At 36.7% G+C, this 6913-nt stretch overlaps 1 protein-coding gene across 1 annotated transcript in view; it reads right to left on the reverse strand.

Moving 5' to 3' along the window:
* Positions 1-6244, reverse strand: part of LOC108904147 (RNA-binding protein Musashi homolog 2) — a 215433-nt gene extending 209189 nt beyond the window's left edge. Inside the window, exon 1 of the mRNA XM_018706576.2 lies at positions 6009-6244. The gene's annotated coding sequence lies outside the window, so the exon portion shown is untranslated. The remainder of the gene's footprint in view (positions 1-6008) is intronic.
* Between the last annotated feature and the right edge of the window lie 669 nt (positions 6245-6913).

Genomic DNA, 6913 nt, shown 5'->3' on the forward strand with positions numbered 1-6913 from the left:
ATATTTACTTTTATATTCCTCGTTGACAGTCAATTGACAGCTGTCAACTGTCAATTTTGCCAATCTGGCATGAGAATTGAATTCAGCTCCCTCAAAAGCCCAAACTCTCAATGTGAAAAGAGAATATTTACTTTTCTATTCTTCGTTGACAGTGTATTGACAGCTGTCAACGGTCAATTTGTCCAATCTGACATGAGGGTTGAATCCAGTGACCTCAAAAACATTACCCTATATATTAGAATAATTAAAATATGCTTTTGACATCTGTAAATAGTATTGAAAATGAATAGTTTTGCAACGGGTCAGGGGAGCTTTGGCAGCTCCGTAGCTGCCAAAATGTTCATTTTGGCACTTTGTGCCCATTGAGACTTTTGTTCAGGATGACAAAATCTACAACATATCAAAAATTCAGACAATTTGACAGAAACCGAATTTCCATAAGATTATTGCTGGGTCCTTTGAATAAGCTCTTGGCATTTTGTAACATTGATCGTACAAATGTGTAATCAAATGTAAAACTATTGCAGCATAAAATGACACTGACGAATGTCCTACTCTTGAACTTGGAACATGACATTCTCTGATTTCAAATTTTTAAAATTTGTAATTACGCTATAACAGCATTTGAGTTTTTTCTTATTATTTTGACTTGTTGAATCCATTACTGAAGTTTGGTGTGACTTTCCCGACTTCTCCTGAATTATTATACTCTTTCTGTATTCTACAGAAGTTATGTTGGGGACTTTCCGTCCACTGCTAAAAAATTCGGCTCCGAACCGCTAATTTTGGAGATGACCTTCAGCTTGTGTTTTCTGGAACTGTGGGAAACTCTCCGAAAATAAAACCGCACTAAGACATTAAAGATTCCTCGGAACTTACTTCCTAGAAAACTGCTTACAATTCATGATTCAGATGGTATCAGTAGTGACTTCATTTGGGCTGCATTGTTAGCAACACTGGCACTAGTTCATTATAACGAATTATAATAAATTTCGGCTCCATCGACTTCAAACTTATTAGCGATTTTAACCTCGCAAGGAACGTTATTAAATTATAGGCTACCCCGCAATTAGTTTAACTGGAATATAATCGTATCGCAAATGAGTTCAAAATAATTTACTTGTCAGCACTTGATTATTTATTTTTCAATTACTTCTCAAGACGTTGAAGGCACCATATTATTTTAATATAAACTGATAAACTTTGTGTTAAACGAAGACATTAGAGTAATGTGTACTTGCTGCTAGATACACCAGTGGAATTTGTCCGCATATCGCTTACAACGGATGAATTATTTATGTTTTCCAAAACTATATGACCTACCTACAACCTCCGCAAGTTCTGCCAGACGGTTTTCTGCAATCAGATGAGTACGAACACCTGATCTTTTAAGTTCCACAGCCCACGACTGGACCGATATCCACTGCCAAAAAAAAAACAGAACGTTTCTGTAAAGGCCAATGCACACTCACTCTTAGATCTGGAGGAGATAAGGCAAAATTTATAGCACCGGCTGATTTGATACGTGAGAAAGAAACAAGGAGGCGACGCGAAGGCTGCTCACCAAAAAAAAATCTAAAACGATGTGAATTAATTTCGGAATGTTGCGAATGTGTGTCAATTACAGACGTGTTTGAACTGAAGTCTAAAGTAAAAATGAAAATAAAGTTAAAATCAGTGAAGAAGTAATAAAATGAAGGTAAAACAAATTTCAAACTCAATTTATTATATCAAAAGCAAATATTAATGACTGGAATAGATAAGTCGACTATGATGTCCCAGAAATAAGTTCCAAAATTTGATCCACTATTTTAACTCATCAAAAGCAACAACTTTTTTTTCAAAATCTCCTTGTCCAGTATTTTTACCCATAAAATAACACTAACGGTCTGTCTATAGATTAAAGAAATGTCTAAGTAACGTTTGCTAATGTGTTATGTAATGATTTACTATCCTAAAGAATTTTACTAGACTTCGTGTCAAATGCAAGAAGTACAACGAGGTATTAACAGTTGTGATTGTGCATCATGTCGCATTTTACAAACAGTGAATACGTAAGTATATGATGTTAGCTTATGGTGAAGCCTTGGAAACTCTTCTAAGACTGGCAAAATTTATATGGATCATTTTCCGAATAGACCCATTACATTGTCCAGGAACTTCAATGTCATGGATCATTTAAAAGTGAACTGTCGACAACTTAATCATTGCATTGAATTGAAGATTGTTGCAAATAGTTCTGGAACTAGCTCCCATACACTCACTTAACAGAACGATGTATTCACAAAATTTAATCTGGAGGTTTTTAAAGAACAGCAGTTCCAGGTACAAAAAGTTCAGTTTTTACAGCGACCGACAGCATTTTTGTAACTGGAAACATGCGAAAACTTCAAATAAATTTTGGGTCGGAATAGTAAACAAATAGCTAATTGGACTTTACGTTATACCAGATAGGTTAGGTAGAAACATGTGGTACATTCATGATGGTGCTCGAGTTATGCGAAAGTGGTTAAATCGCCATTTTCCTGGACGATGGATTAGTCGAAATGATCCAATTGCATGACCCGCCCGATCGCCAGACCTTAATCCATGCGACTTTTATTTATGGGATCGTTTGAAGCAGCTGGTGTATTCCACTCCATTTATATATGGTTGAGGAATTACAAGAACGAATTAATTATGCCTCCAGAATAATTCCAACAATACAGAAGTCCTAGTAAGTGTGAAAGAAAATTTTCAACGTCGTGTGGAATTATTTACTGACAGTAACGGAGCATATTTTGACATTTGTTGCAACCTAATTAGAAAAATTGCCAACCTACCGAAATAACAAATTGGCTTCTTTTTACTAAGTTTGTAATAGTAAATAGTAATAGTAAATAGATTGTAATTTTTTACTTACTGATTTTTTTCTATCTTTTTATCATTTTTCAGTAGTAACCGAATTAACACCGCATCTCTTTGTTTATCATTCAATTGTTTCAGTTTACGTTCCAGTGGCGGGTTAAAAAAATAAAAAATATATTTTACCTTAAAAATTAAACAAATATTAAACAAAAGATGCTGTTTTTGATGATTTGATGATTTAAATAGATGAATAAAATGTTGGATGTTATTCTTGGCATACCCTGTATAGGTGTGTAAAATATGTTCTACATTTATAAATTTTTGACAAAAAAAATTGTTCAAGAAATTATTACAATCCACCATATTTGTGAAATTTTTTTCGGTCAAAATAGACTTATAACTTACATTGACTTAAATTCAATAAACGCCTATAATTTCTACAAGTGTCAAAATTGAAGAATGTATCTAAAATTGTACTCTGCAAATACATATAGGTCGTGATAAATTTTTCCGTGTTAATAAATTGGACATTGAAATTGGAAACAGTACAGCTTAAGAAAATATTCAATTATTGTTCTACATAATTTATATCCCCATATAAAAAAGAGCACCAGACTTAATCTCTAGTTGTTTTAAAAGCAAATTCCCAAGAAACAATACATAAAGAGTTGTTCTAAGCCGATCAAACCATATAGAGACTGAATACATTAACCTGCGCCTGACGGTTTTGGCATTCTTGCATAACTGGGATCGCATCTCACAAAGCCAAAAAACATAAACCAATTCACACCAAACGAAATAACTCAACGAAGGGTCACAACACACAGCTCGCCTTGAAAAACGAGGCCCTTGCAAATTCCGTACAAAACATATTCCATTCTACACACACTGGTAGATTGTGGCATTCTCATATGACATTAATAAAATCAGCTTCCCAACATGCCGCAGAGCCCGCAAATTTGTAATGAAATTTATCCAATTTGTCTCTGGAAACTCGTTTAGGAACGAACCAAACTTCTTCATTGCATTAGGAAAGAATGGTGTCTGATGCCTCTAGGTCGTTGTCTAACCCCGATGCGAGTGCAAAGGCAATTAACAATTACTCGGGAGTCATAAATTTTTAACACGGCACTTTGGGAGTCGCATTTTGTTTTCCATAAGCGAATTGAAGCGTTGCACGTCCATTATTACCATATTAACATCGTGACACATCTGTTTATTGCGTGTTTCAATTTAAAAGTTAACCAAATAAAGACAAATCTGTTGCAATTCTATAATAATTCACAGAATTGGTTGTCAATATAAAAAAACACTTAAGCGTTTTAAAATAATTTGACGTAAACGAACTTTTGTTTTGAATTCATATGAACTCCAGCTGTATGACTGTAATGTGCTATTGATCATTTCCAATTACTATTATACAATTTTTAACAACATAATAGCATACACCTTTATCGGCTTTCAATTTAATGGGATGCTCCTTAGTAACAGAACTATTCCATATTACCTTCACCTCTATACAATACAAACTATTTCTGTTCTTATTACGATTACCTCACAAATTATTGACTTTACATACTATACAACCCTGATATCACATCGAAGTTTATGTCATGAAATTATATCTAACATTAGTTTTCTAAAAGATTCCGTACAATAACGCATATTTATAGAAAGTGAAAATAACTAACACAGTTATGAAATAATCAATAAACTTTATAGTGTATGTAAAAGGTAGGAAGGTAATTACCGAGGTGAGCAACAAAAATTGACCCAGACTGAAGGTTGAGCCAGATTTTAAAGGAGACAAAATCGATTTGTTAATTGCATTCACCAGAAATAGCTAATGATTAAAAATCATTACCAAGAATAACAGTAAATTGGTGAGCGGTGTTAAAAATATAGCCTAACTATTAACAAAACGTTGAGGCATAATTTTAGTCCTTTGTTTTTTCTTTGGGTGTTTTCCACCTGAGGGAAAAATTAAAAAATTGATTAAACCAACCCTTGTACCAAAAGGATCATTACTTAAATGTTCCTTCACCTTAAGCTAGTTCGCGTTTTGGAAATTGTTCTATTTTCGTTTCCAAAACTGATGATTTGGTTTAATTTGTACTTTGTTTGTTTATCTGCTGCCATAGAATTTTTCAAATCTAAACTGACCCGCTAAAGTGATATAGTGATGCTTGATTGATGATTTTTATCCATTTGCTTTCTCCAGTGCTTCATAAAAACAATTTCTTTTTCAAAAAAAAGTTTCTATTTCGTTACCTTTTAAATATTCTTCACAGGTAACTAACACCCAAGAAGGGTTAAATTGCGTTTACCAAACAAGTAAAACTGTCTATGAAATATATTTCATTATTTTTAGACCACCTAAATATAAAAATAGATCCAAAATTTGTTTAAACAAGCACAGTTTCAAATTCGACATCAGTGGGGACATGTTTACAAAAATCCAACAGATACAGATTATTTACTAAGGTGGTATTAAATTAATATAAAATTTGGTTGCTATCTCGTTTAAAAATAACGTCAATGTATATCTTAGGACTATAGTGTCTTGGTTATATTAATTAAAATATTAAAACATTGACATTGACACCTAAAGTATGCCTTTCTGGTAGACATGTAGACGTCCATAAGATAATCGATTATAAAATTGTAAATTCTGGAACAGATCTACTAACTTCATACGCCGGGCAGTAATTTTTTTTAAATAGACAACTAATATTTACATCCAGGATATTTACGCGAAACCCAGCCGTTAAATTTAATAGCCGTGTTTTTCTGGCCGGTCGAAATAGCAGCGGCGATATTTACATTCCTACCGGCCCGTGGTACCTCTTAACGCGCGATGTCGTCAGGCGGCTTCCAAGTCCAGAATGTGATGGATGTCCGTGAATTCGGTTAATCAACCCGACCAAAGGCAACGCACAACTAGAACCGCCCCGCCGAATCAAAGTCACGACCGTGCGAAAGTAAAAGCACCCGCTGCAATTATCGCATCGGCTGCGACCACCGGCTGGGGTCCCGGCAGGGAAGGAAGACGAAGGATCGATCGCTCCCCTAGCAGGAATCGGCGACTTCCAGCAAAAGCGGAAGCGACGCGACGAGCCGCAAACCGGAGACGGGAGAAGCAGCAGCAGACAAAGACTTACCGGTGAGGGGATGATGCTCTGGCACCGGTCAATCCTCGGTTTATAAGAAGTCTCAACAATCACTTTACTCGAAAGGAACACTCGCAGTGCAGGGTGAATTCATCCGCTGCGTGGCACTGGGTAAGTCGCGGTCGCACTAGAGCACTGTAAACCGGCTGTATTATTCCATGTCTCTTGCAGGGAGGCCGATGATGACGGCAACGTTGCCGTCGTTGACACGTGAGGTGCGGTGCGAGCAAAAGAGATCCACGCCGGACTGAGGCACGCGAGCGAGCAACGTCAAGTGATCTGGTCGCCCTGCCGTAGCGGCTGCTAGGCGGCGGTGGCGAGCGCGCGCAAGCCTCGAGTGGCGGCGCGCCGCCGGGCTGCGGAACTCTTCGGCGGCGGCGGCGGCCGAGGAATACATCTGTATAGTTTAGCCTTTGGGGCCGCAGATGTTCCCGCGTCGCCTGACTGTTCCGCATTATACTTTCTCGGATACAAATTACTCTCATTTGTTAAGCGAAACTAAATTACGTACTTATGGCGAGGCCGCGGCACAGGATCCACGAGACAAAGCGGCCGGAGGACGACCGGAGCACGGAAATGCTCTTCATATTTTAGTACTCCCCCGATTACCCCCATTAGAATCGCATAAAGCCCTCCGAAAGAAATCGTTTACTATGTCCAGTCTATCTTTTAAATACCTATTTAGTAGCGCCACATCTGATATGTTTCTCGTATTTTACTATACCGGGTGTCCCATTTTAAAAAATACATGTGAATATATTTTAAATTAAGGGCTAAATGAACAAATTTTTCATACAAAAATTGTAGGGTTTTGAGGGGGACATCTAATGGTGACCTTGACCATGACCTCCAAGGTCATTTCAAGGTCAAGTCGATTTATTCAAATGGAAACACAT

The sequence above is a fragment of the Anoplophora glabripennis genome, unplaced genomic scaffold (genome assembly GCF_000390285.2).
Source record: "Anoplophora glabripennis isolate ALB-LARVAE unplaced genomic scaffold, Agla_2.0 scaffold151, whole genome shotgun sequence".
NCBI lineage: Eukaryota > Metazoa > Arthropoda > Insecta > Coleoptera > Cerambycidae > Anoplophora > Anoplophora glabripennis.